General features: G+C 43.2%; 1 protein-coding gene across 2 annotated transcripts in view; it reads right to left on the reverse strand.

Moving 5' to 3' along the window:
- Positions 1-26,431, reverse strand: part of SPSB4 (splA/ryanodine receptor domain and SOCS box containing 4) — a 95,214-nt gene that overhangs the window by 58,141 nt on the left and 10,642 nt on the right. Inside the window, exon 1 of one of the 2 annotated variants that reach the window (XM_005489328.4) lies at positions 17,330-17,794. The exons of the other annotated variant lie outside the window; for it this stretch is intronic. The gene's annotated coding sequence lies outside the window, so the exon portion shown is untranslated. Of the gene's footprint in view, positions 1-17,329; positions 17,795-26,431 lie in introns of those variants that run through there. 2 annotated transcript variants of the gene reach the window in all.

Here is a 26,431-nt window from a genome sequence, read left to right on the forward strand (position 1 = left end):
GATGTGCTATGCTGGGCAGATCGATAGGGGTTTATATATGCTCAAGGACAAGGACTTTTACCCCCAGCCAGACAATGTGAAGGCACAAGGCCCAGTGTCTATCAGCTTTGCTCCCAGTGTGCAAACAGCTACATAACCATGACAACACTGTTTTGAGGGTGACAATGAATTAAGCACATTTTTGGCACTTAAAGAGACTGGGTAGCCTGGACTCAACTATAGATCCTGGTATCCAACATTGTTCAGAATAGGCAATAAATCAACAGTGTAGGCTTCCTTGGTCAAACTGGGAATATGCAATAACAATGCAACCAGACAAAAATGCTTGGCTATTCCAAGCTGTCCTGTGCTACAGACAAAATTTGCTGCTGCATGCACACTTAGCAAGTGACATTTAATATGTGGGATGAACAATGCAGCAGTAAATCATGACTTCTTCAATTCCTGAAAGGAATGCAAATCCTGAAAATCCCAAGGACATTCCTCCATAAAGAGTAACTTGTTTTGTAATGTTACAAAAATGTAATTGTTTCAAAAATCAGGATAAGCTTGTTATTAAAAGACTGCGCATTTAGCTGCTTGGAATTAGAATAATCTGAAATACCATACCATCTGTACCATCTGACTTAGAAGCAGTTTAGTCATATGATGAAGAATGCAGAAAGAATCCTGAGTAGCAATGAATACAGTGGAATGTATATTTTTAAATACTTCCATCTACTGTATTTTGGAATGGAGCTGACTTGAGGTTTTAGGTTGGTTTTATGCCTTCCTTTCTCTGCATGTGTTTCTGTAATTCTCCCTTTTCATGCTGAAAGTTGGTTTTAGATAAAGACATTTCTATTCTGGAGAAACATGAACTGAAAATACTTCAAGTCTGTAAACAGTTTTTCTGTGTAATCACTTCTCAGAATACAGCAATGCAATTTGAAAAAACAAATATAGTAACACAATGCAATAAAAACTACTTTTTTCACTACACAAGTCCTTTAAAACTAGAGATATTTCAGTTCTTAAGTTCCTGAAAGGAAACAGCACTTTTCTTTCCAGGGTATATAACAGGAATATCCATGCAATCCCACAACTACCAAAGGGTACAGATGTTCAAGCTGCTACATCCTTTCTACCACCCTTTCCTAGTCATTCCTCCCTTTTGTCTTCAGCCACCTGCATTCAAATGGCCTTGAAATGGGTCTGCTTCAGAAACCTAAAGTGAGTAAAATGTAGTGTTTTATTTTGCCAGGTTATTTTCAGGTGAATAAGCCCTCTGATCTAGAATACCGGACAGTTATGTAAATACTTGCTCTGGCAAAAGGAAAGAGAGAGAAAAAAAATTAAAACCTCAAAAGTAGAACCATTCCTTTAGGCAACAGTCCAAACCATGGAGCAAATTTCCACAGTCACTTCAAACTGCCCTAAGGGGCACAGCTAAACTTCATGTCTGAATTCAGCACAGGCATGAGCTTCTGCTTACATCTTCCTCTCTCTTCAAAATCATTCATCTTCCACCCTTCTGTCATAGCAAATACCTTCTTGTTTATTCCAAACAGCTGATGTGATCATTTTTAATATTCAAGTGTCAGGGTTGTATCAAAAGAGCAAATTAACACTCAAAAAAGGCTTAACACTAAATTGAAAATTATGCTTTCAGCTCCATTGTGCATTTTACAAGATCCTTTGCCATTTTATATTTCTACTCACCATGCTTCACCAAGTAAGTAATACCAATAGGTGTCACACACATGAGATTTAAAACCCAAGGAATAATTAAATTTTGATATTGCAATTTCTCACCGGTCATTTTTACTTTTCATCAGCTTAACCCTTCTCTTTTTAGACAATTCATTTTACATTTTACCTCTACAGCTTTGTAGAGGATCAATAGCCCTACAGCTTCAGTTTCCAAATCAGAACATCCATTAAGTGACAGCCTCAAAATGTGGCTGAATACATTTCCACTGCCTTTCTTTTACTGCAGTTCCTTTTGCTGTAATGTGCAGCGGAGCCAGTTGGCCTTTAAAATGAAATAAGTTAAAAAGCCATAAATGAGAGAAATACTCCTGGAAAGCATCATTCCTCAGTCTAGCCAGTTGCAAATCCCAGGGAACGCGCCAGAGATGATCCCTGAGCAGACTGAGGGAAGGCCTGCAGATGGTAGGAAGTGACAAGCAGGCAGATGAGGGCTCCTCTGGCTTGACAGAATGGTTCACCAGAACTTTACTGCAACTGCAGAAACTGTAACATCACACTGGAGTGAAAATTTGGCCCCTCAGCTCAAGCTTCAGTCTTTGATTGTGCCAGTGTTTTCCAAGTTCAGCAAGGCCTTTGTAAATCATAAGGGAACCTTGGTCTGCAACTGGTTGTTACCAGTACCATGGTAAGGATGGGGCTAAGGAGGAACACTTGCCAGTAGCAGCTTTGTGGGTATCGACAACATCACAAGGCTACTGCAGATGGGCCAGAGATGGCTCCACTCTCACAGTGCCTGTCTGTGCACTGCAGTGGATGATTCCAGGGCCTTGCCTCACTATCTTTTATAAAAATACATTCACCACCAGCTTAAAATTTGCAATGCTTCTGGAATGACCACGATACTTCTGTGATCATCTCTGCACCCCAGTCCTACTTTGTGTAATTCCCTTTTGGACTGAAGCAGTTAGACAACACCTGTGAGATGTGCTCAGCTGAATCAGCCCATCAGAGGCAGTTCCTGATGTCACCTGGATGTCATTCATTCTTCCAGCAGTGCTGCAGCAGCCCAGTGACACAAAGAGACCATGCCTCTGGCCAAACACAGCAGGCAAGAGCTGGAGGCATTGTTCCCCTTGTGAACTGAGCAGACTGATGCAGATGAGATGCCCCCAAAGGCTGCCTTGGACAAACCACAATGCACACAAATGCATATGGGGTCAGGCCCATTGCCCCAGTCAGGGCTGCAGAGTGAGAGGGGGAGGCCAAGGCTGGAGGGAACCCAGCCATTGTTCTTGCACAAACATGCAGGAGATGAACGCACGAGAACAAGTTTGATGCTGAACAAAAGCGTATTCTTTTGTTTAATAGGAAAATAGACTTACACAATCACACCATCTGCATCCCTCCCAGTCCCTCCCCCTCAGCTACCTCAGTCAATAGCCAGCCTCAGCCAACTCTGACAGGGCAGCAGCAGGCTCAGGAATAACTGTTCCTACAGGACAGACAGACATCCTGGAAGTGAGCACATGGAACATCAGGCTGGGCTGCCAGGCCACATCATGCCAAGAAACCCTGATGAGAAGGAGCTCACATCAAAGCCGCAACTGCAGGCAGTGTGTCCTGAAGATTTCATGTCAAGTCAGCCACAAGACACAAAACCAGGAAGCAATGCTTCATCAGTCCCACAGTTCCTTCTTCTAAACAACAGAAATTAAGTAAACACACTTCACATATGTTAAGGAAACAATATGACAAAATCAGATTGCACAGAATCTGTATTTCCCAGGTGATGCAACGAATCAAGTTTCTTTGGAGTGCTGACAAAAGACAAAACAACAAAATAACTTCCTGTTAAACAAATAAATGTTTTTGCAAAACCCCACGTTATTTAAGCAACAGCAATGAATTTCATCTGTTTCAAACACCAGCCACTGCTAAAGCCCATCTGTCAGCAGAGAACAATTGCACAGACAAGTGGAGATAATGGAGAAAGTAATATCATAGAAACAAACTGCCTAAGCTCTAAGCAACAAAATTTATTTTCCTCATGCTTATAAAAGCTTTTTCATTTTACCAAGTAATATTTTTGTGTCTGTTTTTATTTATTTAGGACATTTAGGAAGCAGGGCACTTGGTAACACAGGAGAGGGCAGGGGGAATGGCACAGGGCTTTAAGGGGTTAAAGATTCACAGACAGTTATGTCCCCATGTCAAAAATCTAACTCCTGAAGAAACAAAGGCCATCTTGGTGAGAACCCAGAATGGGTCTCACAGTGGTGAATCACAGAATGGCTTGGTTTGGGAGGCACTTTAAAGATCAGCAGGACTTGGGTTAATAGCACAAAGATGAGTAAGGGGAAGTTCAGTTTGGGTATCAGGAAAATGTTTTTCACCCAGAGGGTGGTTGGGCACTGAACAGGCTCCCCAGGGAAGGGCACAGCACCAAGCCTGTTCAAGAAGTGTTTGGTCAATGCTCTCACACACATGGTGTGACTCTTGGAGAGCCCTGTGCAGGGCCAGGAAGGAGTTGGGCTTAATGATCCTGTTGGGTCTCCTCCAACTGAGGATATTCTGTGATTTTAAGATTTAGTCCCAACCTCTCTGTCATGGTCAGGGACACCTGTCCTTAGACCAGGTTGTTTAAAGCCCCATCCCACCTGGCCTTGAACACTTCCTGGGATGGGGCATCCATAAAATCTCTGGGCCCCCTGCTCTGGCCAGCTCCTTATCCCCCAAGTGATTATTTGATCAAATCCACATCTCTCCAGATTAGAAACAGAGATGTCCTGTGGGACAGTGTTAGATGCTTTGCATAAATCCAGGTAGATTATATCCTTTGCTTTCCCTGATCCACCAATGCCATAATCTCACCAGAGAAGGCCACTAAATTTGCCAGGTATAGTTTGCCCTCATTGAAGCCCTGCTGGCTGTGTGGAATGTGATCTTCTTTCTGGCTCTTTCATTGTCCTAGAGCCAGATTAAGCAGAAAGGCTGCTTTTTCAAATCAGTACTGTTCTATGGAGAAAAACTATACCAGACTTGGCAGTGTTAAAATCAGAGAGGGCCTCCAACTAGGAAAAGCCATGGTGGAAGAAGTTGCTACTTGGAGTAGCACTGACATCTCTCTATTACTGACCTAACAATGCACACCCTCAAAGAAATTCATGCTGCAAGTGCCAACAATTCCAGGTATTTCTGACCACAGGAAAGTACTTTAAAAAGCCCACACCAGACTTCCTAATAGAGGTATGGATAAAAATAAATCAGCTTTGTGCCTGCCTACAGGGCAACTCTCAACACAAAGTGTGATCTATAAGCTCAAACACAAGGCTTGTATTTCCCAAAATAACTTTACACTCTAGTTCCCTCTACTAAGCACTCTTCTGAAGGGAATTTTTTTTAAGCAGTATTTTATTTGTAACAATTAATTACTCACCATATTTCCTTCTTTAATGCATTGGATGAAAAGGGAGAAAAACATTGAAAGTTATTTGGAAGAAAACTGCACCAGCATGCAAGTTTTGATGTGAATAAAAATATACTAGTCTTAATACTACTTATACTTAATCTTTAGGTGTACTGCTGCTGAAATAAAATAAGTAACATTGTGTTCTGGAAGTCTTGCAAAAAACTATATTAAAAATTAAAATATAGTGTACTCCAAATAATCTCGGTACAACCCCCCTATATTTGATATGATGGCAGAAAATCTTCCAGACATGATCTAAATCTGCCAGACTCTGATTCTCCAATAACTCAGGAAGGGACCTGCTCTGCCCTGGAGGAAAATGTGTTCAGTCTAAATTTGGATCAGCAGCACTTTAGACAAAGAGAAAGCACATCAGTAATTACAAGTTAATCTTCAGCAACAGGTGGAATATACTGAAAACAAATTGCTCTGAGTTTTTTATTCTGGAAAAACAAAACCCTAGATTGTATTGGGATATACAGATCATCTTGATTTCCAGCTTGATAAAGAATAAAAGTAACATTTAGAAGTGTCTTTAAAAGTAAAGGACTGCCTCCAGGAAAATAAGTCATCTTCCCACTGAGTTATAAAACTGAGTTATAAAAACTCTTACACACTCAGTATATCCCACATTCCTGAACAAATACTGGGAAAATTATTCTTTTTTCTACTTCATCAGAGCCAAACTTGTTTTTGCTTACTACATCCTCAAGAGCAGCACAAGTAGCATAAAATGAAGGAGATTTATACAAAGATCCTTCCAGAACCATTTGAACTAACCAAGATGCTCACTTGAGCCTAAATACAAACTTCCACTTCTCAAACAACAATTTACTGCTGCAGAAGACTTGCAAGACGTACAAAACACACCACTGTTGAATATAAAATCATGTGGGATACTGCACAAACACTACAAATAGTTTCAGAGGAGGAAACCAAGTCTTTTGGCCAAGAGGTTAAGGAAAAAAATATCTAAGGATACTGGAAATCTGAGGGGGTTTAAATTCCAACCATTCTTGGAACAGATAAACTGTTTCCTGAAGTGCTGTGTGGACACAGAAATTGCTACACAAGAATCATGGGGTCCAGAGGAGTTGTGCATTCTCATATTTAGTATGAACTCTTGTCACAATTCACAGTCAAGAATCAAAAATAGAGGCAAGTTTGAAGAAAATAATTTACACAGTGTGAAAGTTTAATGGAGCATTAAAACCCAGAAGTCTATTAACACTTCTAACCACCTGAAGACTCTCTCTTATGAACAGAGGCCTTCCTCCACAGTGAAGGAAAGAATGGAAAACACAAGTACTTTCAATTGCCTCACATATAATCTTCATCACATCTATAGCTAACAGCTTTTTGTTACAATCCCAGTCTTTCTAGTTTCCCCTCTCCTTTTCATCCCTTCCCCTCCTTTTCCTGTACATCCCACTGTCAGTTTCCTTAATACTGGGAAGTCACATCTGGCTTAAAATTTTATCCATTTTTTAGCATCCTTGTCAGATATTCACCTCCCCACCTGGCACTGCTGGAAAGACAAGCATATGGAAGCACACTCAACCCTCACCTTTCATTAGGTAGCAGACTCATGAGCAATTATTAGAATACATTATCATCTTATTAACACAGCATAATCAAGGGGAGCTGAAAAAGTATATGTGGTGTCAAGCCCCTTTCTGAAATTCTCCTAAGGCAAAAAAAACCCCTCACCTGTAAACATAGGTCTAAATTTCTGAAATTACTGCATGGCTTTAATGACAATCTGTTTAAGACACTGCAACTTCTGATACTGCAGAAATAACTTATATTTATACCAAAAACTGCAAGCTGGGACCAGGATGAATGATTTCCAATTTGGAAAATAATTTGTTGAGTCAGTAGCTGTAAACACAAGAGCTGAGCCTTGCAGAGCTCCAGGCTGCCACAATACTAAGCAGTCAATACTTGGTGGTGCTGCAGTAGCTACTGATGGGTGGGTTCCCCAGTACCACAAGGATGTGTAGGATAGAAATTGGTTCCAGCTGAGGCCACTTTTCTGCGCTCTGAAAAATATAGGATACTGTAACATAACCACCATCCTTGCTGGAAAGGGAGGGGATGTCTGCAAGGAAAGCAGACAGATGGACAAGAACTCTGTGCTACCATCTGACTCCCTATTTAACACCCCTTTCCCTATTCCCTAATGACACATGCTGTGAAGATAAATCACTGGGTAGAAAAGAGAATGCACTGGGTTCCCTCGGAGGGAGGGACACTGGTGGTACAATTAGGAAATGCAATTCCCTTGCTTGGGAACCACAGGGCACAGAGAAGAGAGTGTTCCCCTCTCTCCTGAGGGAGGATTCAGAGTGATCTAAGCAGGAGGGAACTTCCAACACCAATAAAAAATAAGGTAGTCAGGCTCCATTCAATTGCACTGTGCAGCAATCACTGTGATTTATGACTTCTGCCAAGAACCAAGTGCAGGGAGGGGAAGCACCTCCCCTGTGTGTGCCCCTCATACTAAGCACACACCATCCTGTGTCTGTGTGAGACCAGGCTGCCTGCCTTACACAGACACAGCATTAAAGGAATTCATTCCTAAGGCACTGGGAAAATACTACACGGGAGAACTTCCAAGTCACAAATTCTGCTTACTTAAGCTAAGCTGCTTAATCAAGTTAATTGAAGGAATTAAAAAAGCATCTGGAGAAGAACATGTTCACCAGCCAGTCTCTAGTCGTTCCTGAGCTGGTGTAACTTCTTCTGGGAGCCAGTTCCCTGCTGGCACAGCACAATCTATCATCAGCCATCACACTGATTACAATCCATTAGTTTTGCTAAGTACTAATGAATTTAAACCTAGTTTTGTAATTTATTTACAAGCTATTCACATACTGGATATGAAGCATATATATACGATGCTTTGTGTTAACAAGAGAAATGTGGCTGAATATTAAAGAGTTGCAGTTAAAAGTGCCCAGTGTAAGTAATAATTCTCTTCACAAGGAACTGTTTGTGGAAATTTTTTTGGCAAGAGAGCAGGACAGAAGCTTACAGTCTTTAAAAATACAGCTGGTTAATATACGGGGGAAACAGGTAAGAATCCACAAGAATGACAAGTTTTAAGTATCAGTCCCATAAATATAAAATTCAATTAAAATGTCATTTTAGAAAACACAGAGAACAGAGTTGGCACTATTATAAAATGGTTTTTCTTCCCTGCTATTAAGGCAGGGTGATTAAAATGAAAGATAATCCTCTTTATTTCAAAAGCTAATTATTACATGTAATGAAATTTCTTCTTGTACCATGAGACTGAACTGAATTCTACCAAGACCATCAACCCACACATCTTTGCTGTAATAAAGTAACTGCTTGAATTTTCCCTTACAATCCTATTTCTACAATAGACTGTTAGTCTCAGCTTTGATTGCAGCACACCACATTCCTCACCACTACGGAAACCAAATGCAGAACAGCTGTGGAAGCAAACCCCACTGTAAGCAAATATTCAGACCAAAGAAAAAAACCTACAAGTAAAAAAATCCCTAGTGAAAACCCATTCACTGGGAATTCTGAGGAAAGTTAAACTGCCAGTTTAGCCTTGGCTTAAGGATTATCCAGAGGAAGCATCCCACACACATTCCCAGGAGGTGTAAAGAGATGCCTGCATCTGTTAAGTGCCCAGATTTTCTATGCTGCCAGCCAGCAGTGCTCCGGAGGAACTGAGCTGTTTGCTACACTACTGCTTCCTGCATTGCTAATTCAAATGTCTAAATTTAGATGCTACGTTTAGCCAATGGTTTTTCCACTTCTTCCAATAGTTAAAAGAAAAACAGTTCTGCATCAATTCACTATCTTCATCCATGTGAAGAAGAAAACATGATGTCAGAACTATACACTGGAATTACATCCCAAACCTCCAGCCACAGGGTGAGAGACAATTCCTGCTGTTCTCCCGAATCACTGCACACAAGGCACTACTGAGTCACATTTCTATCTAACCATGGGCACTGCTCACCCCGGTTCCAAAGATTTTACCACAGGGAAAACAAAATCTAAAAATAAAGGGAGTGAAGGGAGGGGGTTGGCTTCTGCATTCCCAAAGATCCCAAAGACTTCCTGCTGCCATGTCCTCTATTAGCAGGATGTGGGTGGAGTAAAGCAGTAAAAGCAAGCTCATCAGTCACTTTCATGTCCCCAGAGTGTTGAGACATTTCACTTTGAATTTCCCTTTGGTGTCTTTTTCCAGCAGTCAAACTGTCACAAACTAAAACACATGGATTATTTTCTTCCCTTGCACTATTATTCACCATTGCTAGACAGAGGTGCATTCAAGTGAAAACAAACTATTGATTCTTGTTGCTGGGTCTAAGAGCAGGAAATGCAAGCAAATTTTCAATGCTGAAGGTGACTCACTGAAAAAAATCCAATTATTATAAACTGAAAGCTCACTGTATCCCTAGACACGAACTCAAGGCTGCAGCCTCGTGCACTCCTCCCATCCCACTGCAGCTCACTGAGGAGAGGGAAGTTGTGGTACCACATCACTGCTGACTCCTCACAGGAGCTGCAGCACCACAGCAGGAGACCTTGCAGCAATTCCTGATGGTTCCTTTCATGCACCCTGTCTGGGAGGTCTAATTCCACTCCCACTTGCATTTTTTAAATCCTGACAGATACTTAGCCTTAGTCCCTTTGACAAATTAATCATCTTTTTCTCCATCACCTTCAGAAACTGCTGTTGAATGTTCCTCTCTTTCCCCGTCCACACTTCAGTACATTGCTACCAGGAGATCTCACAGGTGAGCCCCTCTCTCTTCTTCTCTCCACCCACACACTTGGTTTCAAATAACACAAGTAAGAATGCAAAAAAATTTAAAAAGAACAAGGACATATGCCAGGTCTCATGCTCATGCTTGTTTAATACATCTTGTTCTATTTAACTCAAAGGATAAGATACTGCACATGTTGTAACAAATCCTTCCTGAGCACATTCTCACATCTTTGGTAGATGATCATTGCACTTAGAGCACAGCATTTTAGTCTAAACAAGCCAGCAGTGAACTCTGCAAGGTTTTCCAGACTCCTAGAAACAGTTACATCAGCACTGACCCAAGTACAAAGGAACTTCTTGATGTGATAATATTTTAAATAATCAGCAGCTTCAATGTATTATTTGCCTTTGAATACAAAAGATGACAGAAAACTCACCCTTTTTATCTTGCAACATCAAAACCAAAGGACTCTATAAATATTTAGTGAATGACCAGTACACTCAGAAGTGAGAATATCACAGCAAGTGTTACCCAGATGTTAACAGCATCAGAGGCTGATGGAGCTGAAGTGCAGGGATAGGTGCTGGAACAAACCACAAGTTACACTAATATGCAGCAACACAGTAAAATGAGGTTGGGATGGCAATGCTTCTGTCTTTTATACACTTTGATGTACTACCATCATTAGTTCAAACAACTTCTGTCATCTCTGACATGCTTAACAATAGTTTTCAACAACAAGGAAAACAGTATTTTGATTTCTTTATGCTGCATCATAATTTTTGAAAGCAAGATGACAATGCACCTGAACCTCCTTGCAGGGTCAGACCCCCAAAATATGCATGCTCCATAGACAGAGACTTTGCTCAAGCATGGGATGAAAATACCAAAGGTCAGAATTTAAATTATTATTCTCAATTTCAGCACTACTGCTGCTCCTTTCCTAAGCAAAGAATAAAGTAATGGCCCTGCCCAGGTGAACTAGGTGAAGCCTCAAAATACCCTAAAGAGTTCAGCATGTGCTCCTATCACACTCTCAGCTCCTCAACTGAAATCCAAGCAGACGAGTGATAACCCAGAGGAACAGATACTCAATTCCCCATACACAGATGTTATACAAATCTGAAGTATCTACAAGTACACCTTTTTACATGTTAAATTAGGATTAACTTTCAAGATAATCAAACAAATGAAGCAGTAAATTTTCATTTTAATGGCCTCTTTTTTTTAAACTCAAGAAAGTGTCTCAGCCATAAAATACCACACAAACAGTAGCATAAGGACCAGGTTTCAATTTTAACTCATAAATCCCCCAGTCAGCTACACTGGATTTTGGATTATTTATAACTTGAGCCAACAATTCACATAAATGGAGTAAAATACAAGACACACTACAAAATTATATGCAATGGCATCATTGAGCAAGGAATACAAGTACAAACAAATTAACATGCAAACTTGATTTTAAAACAACCATTCACTTCACAACATTGCAATGATTCTGTTGTCAAAAGCAAATGACAGCAGAGCTTATTCTGGAAATGGAGTCTAAAACACTGGGAAAACAAAGTTTCAAAAGTACCAGTTACCAGTACTGGCCACCAGATTACTGAGCATGTCCAAGCCAACTTGAAGTCATTCTCAAAACAAGATATTGTTTATAATTTCACCAGTAACTCAGAAAGTAGTTAAAGCTCAAAATTCCCTTTACCACTTAAACCAACTATTTCTTTGGCTATACATATAGATTTGACTCTCATGGCATTTTCTTACATGTGAAGTAATACAGTCCTTGTTGAGAACACTGTGAATTCATTGCAGACAACAGCCAACTTTCTTCCAAGCCATTTTCATTCTTCCAGAGCAAAACTATTGCTACAATATTCTTGTAGAAAAACAAAGAACCATCACACAGCTCATAACCAACACACAGCCCACCACCTGGGGATTTCTGTGGACAGCACACTCTCAGTATGAAATGTAGCACTGATGTAAATACTTTGTGCAATGTGGCTCTTTTTAAAAATCATAACCTCCAATATCTACTGAAAAAAGGTATCTTTCTGCTGGAGGTTATTTGTTTCTGCATTCGTTTGAAGAAGAGATAGAGGAGAAGCATTTAAAATTAAATTATAATTAAGTACATAAACCTTTCATCAGATTTGAAAAATCACACCTTTTTCCATGCCTAAAGCTATACAAGTGCACTTGTATGATTAATACTCCTTTAAAAAGCAACTCTAAATATGTTGATTTCTGAACATGCAAGAAACTCTTCCCAACAAAGGCTGCATGAGGCTGCTGCTGTGAGGTGTAGATGGAGCCTGAACAGTCTCTGGGTACTGGCCTGGCTTCCCCCTCTCACAAAGAGCTGGGCCATATTCAGGTGCCAAGCAGAAAAGCTGCTGAAGGAATAGAAGAGCCAGGTCAGCTGTCAGCAGCGCCTCTGCTGCCTCAGGACAAAGCAGAAATTCCAGCCCCTCCGCAGGGAATTCCCTCAGCAGCTCCCTGCCCCAGCAAGGGGAGGCTCTGGGGAATGAGCTGCTGCACTCTGGGCCATGGTTGGGTCCCAGGGCATGGAGCCATTTCTGCAGGAAGCAAATTCTCATTCTTCTGATGAGACATTGTAAATACAACTAATCTTTTCTCTTTCTCAAAATCTCTTGGCAAAATTTTCCTTAGGGGTTGCTACTGCAGAAAGGCACAACAGCAGACAAGTGCACAGCAGACCTGAACAATAGGTTAGGATGAGAAATGCAGTATATGAAAAATTTTTTGAAAATCCGTATTTAATCAAGAAAGCAAACTCATCTAAAGACTCCACTGCACAGACCTGAAGAAATAGCTTGCAATCAGCTCCAAAATGGATTTCCTACATTGCTGCACACCAAAGCTTACTTGTCCCTTCAGCCTCTGACAAATCCTCAAAGATAAAGTTGCTAAGTCACCACACTCTGCAATGCAACACAATAAAACTTGTCATCTGACACTACTCATGAGCAGGATTACCCCACAATGTTCAATTCAAAGATACAGAAAATAAGCACAGGGAAGCAAAAAGATTACAGAATACTGCTCAGCATTGGTCTAAGTTCAAATGACTTCAGCATGAACAGATTTAGGTCACAGAACACCCATGTTTAAGTCCAGGCACCTCACCTTTTACTAAGGATGGAAACAGATGTAAATTCTCCTCACATGCTTCTTTGCTATGGCCAAATCACAGTAAATTATGTAAAATTTCTGCATTTCAATTGCTACAGAAATAAAATGCTGCATCACATTGGCCTCTGAGGCAAATGTGACATCCACTTAAAAAAAGACACCCTCCAAAAAATACAAACATACACATAAGTGCATTTCAACATGGTAGCACCTGACACTACTCCATTTCTGGTGGAAAAGGAGCCAAAGGAAGGAAAGAGGTGAGCTCTGCCCAGAACTCTTGATGGGCCAGTCTTTAAAAGAGCAGAGGCAGCCAAATTAGATCCATCGAGTTTTAATAAATTACTGCCAATCAAATGGCAGTTCTTAGCCCAAAGTCATGGCACCCTGTGAGCACTGATCTCTCTTAACCACCAAAAACAGAACTCACATTTTCTAGCTCTCCTTTATGCGTTTTTCCATGCCGTCACCAAGGCCACAGGAGCACTGTTAAATCTCTTCAGGGCAAGGATTTTTCCCTGATGGGCTGTGAATGCTGCTGAGTATCCTGCCAGCTTTCCAAACACAAAAAAACAAACCAAAACTAACTTTTAACTTTTATCACCATCCAATCTAAATGGCTGTGGGCTGTAGAGCTGTACAAGCAGCTGAGGAAAAGGCATTTCCTGACATCACTGCAAAGGTCACCTGGAAGCAGGATTCAGACAGCAACCACCATCTCAGATACTTTAACTCTTGACAGAGCACATGTCAAGTACATTGCACTGCTGACTTCAAGCAACAGCAGTTTGGACACTGTACCAAAAGAACACATCTGCTGTTCTTTGTCAAAGTTAAGTTACCCATAAAGCTGCCTCCAGCCCTTCCGGAGCAGCACTCTCCAGTACATGGGCAGTGCACAGCCCAGCACCATGGCAGTGATGCACACACAGCTTCTCAAGGCAAAAAGCAAACAATCAACCCCCACAAACAGCCCGAGCCTGAATTAAGTTAAAGAAGTCAGAAGACATGAACTGCTCTTCCAGGCAGCACGTGATGCATTGACATCCTATCCCCCAGCACAACCTGTGTCAGCTAACAGAGGATGTAGCAGAGACAGCCTGAAGTCACCTCCGAGGGCTGTGTGCTGCAGAGAGTGACACAGATTCACCAACATGTACACAACCCCATTAAAAACAGTGGGTGAGGGAGCCGTCTGGTCTGGCAAGTTTCAACCCACAGCACTTGTTGATTTCAGTCAGTCCAACAATACCAACTTGCAGAATTATAGGCAAATATTTATCCATTACACAGAAACTTTACAGAGAGTTTTGATTTCAAAACAGGTTAACTGTTCAGTGGGCAGGTTTAACCAACACCTTCATCACAGAAAAAGGATCTATTCTGGCTTAATAAATACTTAAAATTCCCAGGACAACGTGTGTGGCCTGCACCTTCACTAACCTCAAGGTACACATGGCATTGACATAGCTCAGATGGACTGATGGCATCCATCCATCCATCACCAGCATGGAGCCCCTCATCCCTGCAGCCACGAGCCCAGCTTTGCTTCCTGGGCAGTGCCAGGAAGGCGGGCACCCAGCAGTACCAGCCTCCACTCCTCTCTACCATCAGTCTCACCTCAGCCTTCAGAGAGGATTTGTGAAGTCCAGCAACATTTACATCCACCCTCTGTCCTGGGAAACTCGCTGAGAAGAAACTACATCTAGATTTCCTTTACATGGATCTCCTATTAAGAACATTGCATGTCCTCACTCTGTCCTCACTAACTGATACAGGAAATAGATGTGAGTATCAAGGCCACTCTGCATTACCATTATTCAATCTGGGATTAACCACTGCAAGAGCCTCAAATTTACACTGAAGTGAGGTTGCCCCAGCACAAAAAGAATTGAGCAGAGGATGTCAGTGCAGCAGTGGTGAGCAGCCAAGCACACTGAAGAGGGCAGAGAGCTAAAACACAGCATGGCTTACAGAATTTGAATAAGGCATCTCTCTTTCTACCTTCCTCTTCTTGGCCATGAAGAATTATCAGGATGGGACAGTTGAGTATCTAGCATAATCTTGCTAATCACTTCAGCCAAAGATTTTTAACAATAATATCTCAGAAAATCATGTCATGCCTTTTTCCTCAATTGCTGTCACTATGTCTCAAATGGGTAGGCAAATCAGCTCCTCACAGGAAAACTCCAGCTGTCTCAATTAAAGGAAGCCAACGCAAAGTAACCATCACATGGAGTCCTGCAGCATGTCATTGAGTGCCACTGTGAAAATTACTTTCCTTCTCCATAAAAAGAGGTCAATGTCCTATAAACAGAAGAGGGGAAAACAGTGATTGTGAAGGAAAATGAGACAAAAATAGCTGCCTTCAATTTTCTTGGTACATGGAAAATCCATTTTAAAAGTTTACACAGCAACAATGAAGCCTGACAAGTTCATGACTTGTTGCTTGTGGAGTCATAGGAGAGATGTCCCATCATTCAGAAATTCACATGCTGCACAAACATGAGTCATAAAGATAGGTGTAATTTGGTCAAACCAAGAATCAGAAAAATCTGATCTTTCAAGAAACAAGATACCTAATAAGTACTTCCCATGGGGGGGATCATTATGTTTCTCTTAAAGAAACCCCAAATATCCAAGCCAAAACAAAAAAAAACCACCATTAACAACCTTTCCAAAACAAACAAACCCAAACAACCCCCCCCCTACAAAAAAACCCCTTAAGTCTCACAACTCTGAAAAGCTCCTTGCAAAAAGGTGGCACTGCTTTCTCAGTCCCGAGCCCAGAGCCTGTTGAGCAGGAAGCCGGTGCCTCAGAGCTGGCTGCAGTGACATTTGCAAAGACAAACAGCCCGATGGGATGGGACGGGAGTGAACCCAGGGCTCCCGGAGCCCAGCAGCACCAGCGCATACTTCCAGAGCAACACCCACATGAGGGCCGCAGGAAGGCACGGCGCTGGGGAGTTTTCTCATCCGGGCGATGCAGGGAAGTACCGAGTCTCCCTTCAGTCCTGGCAGGGTCACTGAAGCACAGGACGGTCATCCAAGGACATCCGGAGTCAGCAGCAAGACACCGAGGCACATTAGCTACCAAGGAAACCAGACTTACATGACTAAGGCCAGTTATAAAACTTCCGCTTGTTGTTAGGAGAACTTACAGTATCTGGCATTTCTCTGTCAGCAGCACCAAATAATCTAACAGCAATTTGATATTCATGTCCCTGACGGGCTGCTTTAGTTACAGAAACAACATTAAAAATGTAGCATCCTTCGAGGTACACCGCACAAGTCAGGCCAGTTTCACCCACAAGCATCAACTCTCCGGGAGTGCTTTTTTTTCTCCCGATAAGCTCTTTTGCAGCGTGGAGATATCTTATCAGGGATTGCTTCTGTCACCGGAAGGCAAACAGAGCACTGTGAAAATATCAGGTATGACTTAAGCACCGAAGGGCTGCAGCCAGCATCAAACCAGCAGCTGAAGTGGTAGCTGGCCATCTCTCTATATAGGACACTTTCCACCCTGTAGCAGTCTGCACTCCAAGTCCCAGGCACAAAGAAACACGAATGCCTTGCTGCCAGCACGGACGCCGCCACACCAACGCCGGAGCCCCTCCGGGAAGGAATGGGGCGGCGGGGGCAGCGCTCAGCCGCTCTGCCCTGGGTGCCTGGGCAGGAACAGCTTCCCAGCAGCCACAGCAAAGCCACCGCGGGGCTCCGAGCGCCTACACTAACGCAGGGCACATTCACTCAATACCTTCCTTTGTTGAAACTCAAGTCTCGCATACAAATTCAGATGAGGGTTCAGCTTCCCTCATACTCTTACGGAGAACATATTTTAATATTTCAGATTCGTCTAAACACCTGAACTGAGGTCTGGCTTTTACTGCCCGAAAAGCACCAAGTAACCACTGTAAAGCATTAGCTTGTGGCAATCGTGAGGCGAAAGGGTTTGCGTCCGGCAGCGCAAAGTCAGATACAGTCTGTTTATGAGAAACGTAGATCTCTAGTCATCCAAGATCTAGAAATAATTCTCTTACGTAGCTCAAGAAACTAATTTATGCTGTAAACCACTTCATTATAAAGCGGAAAACGGTTCTCAAGTGTATTTCTTCAAACACCAGCTTGAAACCCTGCACTACTAAAAACAAACGAGAAACCCCCTCACAAACGCGTCTTTACATACTGTGCAGCAAAACGCCGAATTCCCACGAACTGAGGGCTTCGCCCATCGCAAACTTACCATAAACCCCCGGCAGGGCACCGCCACCGATCCGCTACGCCGGCAGAGAGCAGACACCGGCGACGAGCGGCGAAGCACAAGTAAACAAACTCGGGAGCCGCCGTGGCCGAGCTCGCACCCTCGGAGCCCGTGCCGCCCGCCCGGAGCGCCCGCCCAGCAGAGGCTGCTCCCGCTGCCTGCGGCTGCCCGGGGAGGCGACAGGAGCCGGGGGAGCCGCGGCTCGGAGCGGGGCGGGCGCCGCGCCCGGGGGCCCGCGGGCGCTGCCGGGCTCGGGGCGGCCGGGCCGCCCGGGAGCCCTGCCCGGGGGCGGCAGCCTGCGGCGGCTACCGGGCTTTGTGCGCGCTGCCTCCCCCTGCACCACCCGCCGCCGCCTCATGCGAGAGCCGCCACAGCTGGGGAGCGCCGTGCCCCCTCGCGAAAGCCGATCCCGCTGATCTCATCACCGCTGGTTACTAATCCAATGACCGCGGAATTAACAGCAGATGGCAACGCCCCTTCCCCCCGGCCCGGCCCCCGCGGACGCGGCTCCGGCACCCGAGAGCGCAGCCGGAACGCCCCGGGCCGGCCCGGCAGCCCCCGCCGCTCTCGCGTCAAAGTCGCCCTCGGGCACCGGGAAACTTTCTCAGCACCGCGTCTGGCCGCCGCCCTACGGGCCACAGCGAGCGGCTTCGCACCTCCGGCAAAGCGCAGCAGCATCTTCCGGCGTGCGCTTCCAAGGGGAAGCAACAGGGAGGCGCCCGAAGTCCGGCCAGCGAGTCCCTGCGGGCGGCCCACGGTGCGCGGGGCACAGCCGGGCCGGAGCCGGGCGGGATCAGTGCCGCGCATCGGGCACCGCCGTGAAAACTCCGCACACGCGTCCTTGGGGCTGCCGGCAGGAGACGGAGGTTTGCATTATGCGGGCTCTGTAAGCCAGATACATGCGGGTGAAACTCTAATTATACTTTTGGCTGCCAAAACCAACCCCACACTCTTAGGTTCACGTCTTCTAGAAGGCTACAGGCAAGGCAAGTCCTGTCAAACCAGTGCAAGTTACAAAACAGTCATAAGGCAAGTGTTTCAATCGCTGCTCGTTAATATCAGTAAATAACAACCTGGAAAGCTGTGGTTTCTAACCCTAATAAGCTCGGTCTAAATCACCCTCCCTCCCCTCTGCCCCCAACATAGGTTGACACACATGTATTCTCTCATGTATGCAGTACTTGGGTCCACACTCAAGACAAGAAGTGTTACATTACATGCTGCTTCTGCTCAAGCTGTGCACTTCTCACCCCTAAACTAGATTATCTTCTTTTAGAGACCTTAGAGCAGAATGGTGACATAAAATAACTCTCTTCTAGGACAAGAAACTAAAAATTGAGAAAGGTGAGGAAAACCTTATTGATTAGTATTTTTTTCTCAAATTCTGCTGTTCTACCTACACTCTATACTTCTGGCAATGGAGAGGCAAAATTTCCCCCCACCCCCTTTCATGCTGATACTTATTTCTGTAGTATTTTCATTTCTTTTACTAAAATGTTCAGACAGGCTTTTATGAAAAAACTGAGCCAGACAAGAGAAATATCCATGCTCAGACCATAAAAAAAAATTGAAAGGAAATTCTGCAAATTCTTTAAGAGTCTTCAGTCAATAAATCCTCCATATGAGCTGCTGTAAAACTGGCTGTGTTTCACACATGCCATGTGGGCAGAAAAAGTGACAGACAATGGCAGCACCCCTTCTGTGGGGACCTAGTGGTGCCTCCAGGGGTCAGACACTCCTGAACCCAAATGAACTCTTTTAGAGTATTAAACTCCAGTTTCTCTCCAGGCCCTGCGCACAGACCCATCCCCACAGCCTTTGGGATGTACAGTAAGTAGAAAGCACACGATGAATGGGAGTTTTCTATCTGCTCCACAGTTCTTTATGCCTAGGAAAGGCTTTCTGCCATTTCCCATTCCCTCAGGCAGTCTTTGTCTGGTTTATATATACATACATGGACATGAGTAGTCATCTGTGCTCTTAGCAGCAGACAAGTTAGTGAATGTAAATCCTCCTCTTGGATGTGACCACCAGCTAATGTCTGTTCTGTGGCACTCAGTGGGAAGAAGAGTCGTGGAATGAGCCATGTCTGAACAGTCAGTGGGGCAAGTCTGTGCCTCAGAGGATGTTTTGCTTTCCTCAGTTTTTAACAGCCTTATTTCTCTTACACCCTTCCCCAAAACAGCAGTGTCTCCTCACACTTCTTTTGGCAGCCAGCAGTGTTTCCCAGTGTAAGATGGGATGTGGTCCTTTGTGCCTGTGCCAAGCTTGATGCAAAAAGTGAACTTGGAAAGACTTTCTACATGGTTTGTAATACTAATTCTACAAAAGGAGATTAAAGAAATCACATTAGAAGTTAAGCTATGTATCTTTTCAGGCAGCTTTAGACGCATAGGTCTGAAAAGTGCACAATGCAGAGATCAATCAGGCAGCACAGAGTTTTGGGAACACGCTTCATGTGCAAATGTGAAAACACTTGAGGGTGTAGAAAGTGTCATTTTGATTAATGAGGGCTACAACATGCTATTTGTAGATAGATGAGAATGTAAAAGAATAGGAAACAATCACCTGTTAAAATATTAACCGTGATTTTAAAACACAGTCGAGCATGGTACAGATAGGGCCCATTCTTTTGAGCTGATCCTGCAAAATACCTGGGGAGGAAGAGGCACATGTTTGTGTAACACTACAAACCTTTCAAGATAAACTCTGTGACACAAAGTCAACAAAATGAACCATTTGGTACAGTTCCTGGAGCTGTGCATCACAAAGGGCAGAGCCCAGGCTGTGTCATAAGCACTGTGCATTGTTCACATTCCCCAAAGTCTTCCAGTACTTTGAAATTACCTCACAAAATAAAAATCACAGTCAGAAAGGAAATCTTGAGAATAACACCATGGTTAGGTGGTGAGGGCCAGGTGAGAAATCTTCTGCCTCTCCAGTCACTTGGAATTCATGGGCAGAGAGTTGAGAGTAAAAATTGTTCACTGTTACCCATGAAACAGTAAGTGCAGTTAAGAAAAAGTGAGGAAAAAAAGTTGATTTAGATCAAGATGGTAATCTGTTTTCTGCTTGTGTCTCACATGAGACTCATAATTTGAAGTTGCATCTTGGCATCTGATTGCAAACAGGCCAAAAAAATATAATTGCCCAAATTTGTTCTTCCCCTACACACTCACCTTCGAGGTAAGTTCCACCTTATTGCATGGTGAACCTTCCTACACCCTCAACTCCACTCAGAAGCAATTGGGAAACATTTCCTACACAAACTCACAAAAGTGCTGAGTCCTGATCCTGTGATCCATCTAAATAACTCAATCAGATCACTGATATTTGACCCACCTGGTTTTTGGGCACTCTTGTGCTTGGGGTGGCTACATCTGCTCTGGTTTGCAGCATCAGGCTGAGCTGCTCTGCTGACATTCCAGGCTGCCCTGCAGCTCCCCAGCTTTGCAGACAGAGCTGTGTCCCAGCACAGGCAGGAGGAACTTGCAACAAAAGGTTGTTGAGGTATTGCTATACCTTGTGTATCTACATCCCTGGGATTCTTCCTCCTTCTAGACTGGAGTTCTGGGTGAACTAAGGTAAATAAGGTAGAGGGGAGAGTTGAGTGAGGCCACAGAGGAAAGGTTGTAAGTTGATGGACAGTGTGGACAAAGCCCACCTAGAAATCCCTAAGACAAAACAAATACACATCTGAGATTTATAGAACTGTGTTTCATTGCATCATAATTTCCATTTATGGAGTTTAAGTAATGCATATTATTTCTAACAGCCCTCTTAAGAACAGCAATACTGTAGTCTTGATTCCTACAGAGGAGCCCAAGTTCTTATGAAAATCTGTATTTCCATGCATTTTAGATATCCACATGTGAAGATGTGACCTTAACTACAAGTCTAAAGTCCTCAGAATTCCCACACAAGATGTTTAAACTTTAAGAGTGATCCAGTCCTATAGCTCTGCTTCCATGCTGGACATTTGTATGAAATTATCCAGAGAAGCACAGCAGCCTCTGCCCTGCTCCAGCCATTCAAAACACTGTCTGGACTGAGCTTCTTTACCTGGGTGTTTCCATTCTGACCTGGCCATATCCTGGTAGCCATGAAATCAGATTTACCACCGCTCCTTGGAGCCTAGCAAAACCATTACCCAAGAAGCCAGGATACTGCATCTCTTAATGAACTGACAAATTGCTGCTGGAACTGAGATCTGCTTCCCTAGGCCATTGGGCAGAAGTTAGAATTTACCTTCTTAGAGTTCATCTCCCTACAAGCAAAGACAAAACCCCACAGGGATGAGGAAATCAGCACTTGCCTAAATGTTTCCTTCGTTCAAAGATTCTTATGTGAGCATAAAGATCCTGCATACCACATTAGACAAATAAGGATGGCATTCAGAAATACTTAACAATTCAAAAGTAGAGTATTTTAAAATGTCACAAGTCCATCTATTCAAAAGTAGAGCTACCTGCACGCTCAGATGTCTTTCCAAAGCTTACTATGTACTTCATGTCCTGTAACACAGTCAAGTCCCTTCCCAAACACATCAGATAAGGGGAAAAAAAAAAATCAGAACGTAGGTACACAATACTCCCAGGTAAGAAGAAAACACACCAGGAAAATGAAGGGGAAGTTGAGCTGCTATCTCCATCAGAGCTCATGGTCTCAAGGACTGTCTGAAGGAGCTGATTTCTCTATAGAGCTGGTATTAAAGTTTTTCTCTCAGGCAAAATTTCATTGGACAAAGACAACCGTAAGTTTTCACCAACACAGAAACCAAGAGAGCCCAAGGTTTTTAGGGAAGGGTTTTCCCTTAAACACTGTAATGACTCCCTGGCCTGGGCCAGCAGTAAACAGGGTAGGGACATCTCAAAGGCTGCAACAGAGTCAGCTGATAAATAATGGAAATCATTATTACAGTACTGAAAACAATCCAAAAGTCATTCTACTTACTTATTTTGGGTTCTGCACAACCTGAGGAGCAAATTCCAGTGGTTAAATTCAAACACAGAAACCTCTGTCTGAGAATGGTCTCTGAAGTGGCAGTTCCTGTTTGGGAAGCCCAGAGAGCCTGTGCCTCCTGCTGGCTCCTCCAGCTGGCTGCTGCAGTCCAGGTCATACAGGCATTTGCTTCAAACCTGCTTTGAGACTACATCAGACCCTGTAAGTCATTACAGTGCCACAAAGCCCATTAGAACCCGACTGGTGGCTAATTGACAACCCAAACTCTGTGGTCTCTGCTTTGAACTCCAATAATAACTGTAATCATATCTTGCACTAGCTTTAATTTCACATGGTATTACTACATCACACTGCCTTCAGTACATTGCAGGAATGACATGGAACTGTAGGAATGTGGATATCAAGAGGAAAATAAAACACAGATTTTTCAGTTAGAAGAGATGGATACAGAGTCTGGGACAATGGCTGATACAACACCTAAACCCAGGGCAGTATAAAAGACTGCTGACACTGTACAAAATGTGGTTGTATTGCTAAAGGACAGGACAGTGACACTGACAAGTTTGGGGTGCAAGTGGGTCCTCATTAGCTCAGTTAAGTATCTTTGATGCATCAATAGCATCTCACCTTGATTTAGATTAAATCATGACTGGTCCAACCTCCCTGGCGACATTTGGTCCCTGTGCATTCATTCTGTTACCTCAGCTACTATACACATGAAGGAAACTCAGATGTTATTGATACTTTTGATAGTATTGGTTCTTGTCCATTGAGCCAGGGAGAGAATGGGTCTTTATGGCCTCCCACAGCAAAGTCTTGACTCTCTGTTTAGCAAGAAGTGGCTGCAATGGCCTTTCTCTCTTTTTTTTCTTTTAATGTATATACAACATCCCAGAATAATTACTTGTGGAAACCACAAGGTGCATACTTCAGATCACAGGCAATTTGAGTGAGCAGAACCACAGCATATTAAGTGCTCTTCCAAATTCTGTCATGAGCTCATGTGGGCAGGTCTGTCACCCAGATTTCTCTCCACAATGTATTTCTGGAAATGTAAATAATAGTAATGTATTTCTCACACACAGTGCCCAGAAATGTTTTAACTGAAACAGACTGCTTTTGTTTCAAAACTTTCCTGAACTGCTTTGTGTTGAAATCCATGAGATTTCAACATACAACTGTCAGACAAATGAAGAAGGAGGTCCAAAAATGATCCTTTTTTTTTTTTTGAAGTGCCACAGTTTATCCTGCATTCTTCCTTGCTTCTGGAAGAAAAATTTTGCATTTCCCAAAACTTATGGAAGCTGTATGAAAGATGGATTTATTAAAATTCTTCATATAAAAATACACTATTGCTGTTACTCAGCACATTCCAGACAATCACTTTTGATTTAGAGGGTTTTTAAAATATACTAGTATATATAATATTCTGGAAGCGTTGGTACACCTAAGTCTTTTACTATTCTATAACCTTACTTTGCATGTTAAAAAGTCTGGTGATAATTACTACTTCTAAAAAGATTAAAAATCTCTGTTTAGATATTAGAAAAACATGTCCTAGCAACATGCCTTGGAGAGCTAAAAAAATTTACATTAACACATTTTTTCATTTCCTTAAAAAAAAACCAAACAAAAAAACCCAAACCAAACATAAAACCCTACAGCTTTGTTTTCCAACCCTGGAAAACTTAGTCAAAGTTCACACTTAAGCCTGACTAATATCAGTGTGGATTCTTTTTTTTTGCTCAGACTGACTACCAACATCTGAAACTCTCAGGATGTGTCACATTTTTCTGTTCCCTTATTTGAAGGGCAGAAGAGATGGAAGAGAGCCTCAAAAGTTTTCAGTTGTTGCCACTGGAAATTTCTGGGAATACTCTAGCGATTGTAAAGTCTTCTCAAAACATTTGTTTCAGTAAAATTAAACTGCTAAGCATTCCAGGTATCAAATATTGCCCATGTGAATTCAGAACATAGGAAAAAAGGCTGTTTTAGTGTCTTAGCTGCAATAATCTAGAAAGCAGGATATAAGAGACACTCTACTAATTTTATGATATTTTCTGGGGTTTAATCTTCAATTTCTGCAGTGCTTGTTTCCTCAGCAAACCCAATAAGGAGTTTTAATTTATTCAGCTTCCCTCTCTCCCCATTTGAGATTTACAGTGGTACATATCTTCAGCAATTTTCCCCAGGAGATCTTGTTTCTTCAACTCGAAGGCATCCAATTCACCTCCGAAGCAAAGTCAGTAGTGTTTATTGTCCATTAGACAATTAGAATATGATTCTCCTGCTACAGGCAGTGTCTGCAGGCAGCCATCTGGGTCTGAGCACACAAAAGGCTGCTGGCAAGGGGGCACACACAAAAGCACCATGGGGACAGGGAAGTGTGTGCCTGACAAAGGCCCCTGTTATCTCTGGGTTGCTGAGGGGGTGTTTGAGGGTGCCACAAGCCCTGGGGAGGCACCCTCAGATGGCAGCCGTGAGCCCAGCAAGGACAGATGGTGAACAAAGGTGAAAAGCACACAATGCACAAGGGCCAGGAGAGCACTTCCACTGCTCCCTTCAGAGCTGCTGCAATTCCTGCGACATCCTGGGCTCTGAAGGGAAAAGTGTGGCCCTGCAGGGCAGCAACCCACTGTTAATATTGTCTCTGAAGTATTGCCAGCCCTACCTGGGAGGATGCACGAGGTTTACAAGAGAGGCACCACCTCTGTGAATGACAACAACACGGGCTACAGCCAGATCCTGCTCTGGCTTATTGTTTGTCAGGGGAGACAATTCACTGTCTGACTTCTGCAACAGAAACTCAGGGTCTGAACAGACAAAGAAAACAATTGTCTCATTTGACACACTCAGCCATAATTCACTTATCTTCCAAATCTGTTATGATCGATTTAAAAATAGGATTCATAAAGTGACAAGCTGCCCTCCAATAGAACTTTTTCTTATGGTGGTTTATGTACAGTTTACACAGTGTCAGATACACTCTGGCATACATCCAGCTGCTAAATAAACTCTGAAAGAGCAAGGGTTCTAGCCCATCTTCTGCTTTTGTAAAAACTAAAAAGAAAAGAGGATAAAATGTTTTACATCTTATTTAAACAGCAAGGATATAGCGACTCAACAGGCAATAAAGCCCAAATATTTAAATAAAGAGCAGGAATGTCAGCAGGGAAACAAAAAAATCAAAGAGATCATAGCTCAATACAAGAAAGCATATCAGTCTTGTGATCAGGCACAATCCTTGCCAAATTCATAAAAAACTACTGCAGTTGCCTCTGTCTAGGAGAGAAAAGTCCTTCCTTTTTCCTTTTGTAATATTTTCTCTCTTGAAAAATATAATGAACTTGCATATTTAGGTACACAAAACAACCTCCTAATTTTAAAAAAAATTACTGTGGTCTGTCTTCCTTTTCTGAGAGAGACAGAGGAATATTTAAAAGCCTTGAAAGACTTTTCTTGTTTTGTGAAACATTGCCCAGGCATGGACATGTTCAGCATCTTTGGAAAGGTTGTCAGTTGTTCACTTTAGACTCTGAAAATTGATCCATGAACAAATAGTGGCTCTTTGTGGATCAGCCCATCTGCCTGCCAGCTGGGGGAAAAGGTGGTATTGTAGCAACAGCTGCTCCCACAAGTTGTGCTGGTTTTGGCTGGGATAGAGTTAAATTTGCTCGGAGCAGCAGTTTGGATTTGTGCTGGGAGCAGTGTGGAGAATGCAGGAGTGTTTTTGTTCCTGCCGAGCAGTGACTGCACAGGCAGGGCTCTCCTGCTGCTCACCCCGGCGGTGAGTGGGGTGGGGGAGGCACAGCAGGGACAGCTGATCCCGGAAAAGCTGGGCAGGAGGGAAGGGGGAACATTCCCAGTGATGGTGGGGGTGTCCCAGGTCACCCCGACACTGCTGGAGCCCTGCTGCCCTGGGATGGCTGAGCACTGCACCCGGGGAAGCGATGAATGCATTCCTTGTTCTGCTTTGCTTTACCTGTTCAACTGTCTTGAGCTCTGCTCATGAATTTTGCCCCTTTTACCTTTCCCATTGTCTCCCTCCATCTGACAGGGGAGTGAGTGAGGGGCTCTAGCCACCACTACAGCAGGACATGGAAGAACAAGGATGAGGAACAC

Source organism: Zonotrichia albicollis, chromosome 9 (genome assembly GCF_047830755.1).
Source record: "Zonotrichia albicollis isolate bZonAlb1 chromosome 9, bZonAlb1.hap1, whole genome shotgun sequence".
In the NCBI taxonomy this organism is placed as follows: domain Eukaryota; kingdom Metazoa; phylum Chordata; class Aves; order Passeriformes; family Passerellidae; genus Zonotrichia; species Zonotrichia albicollis.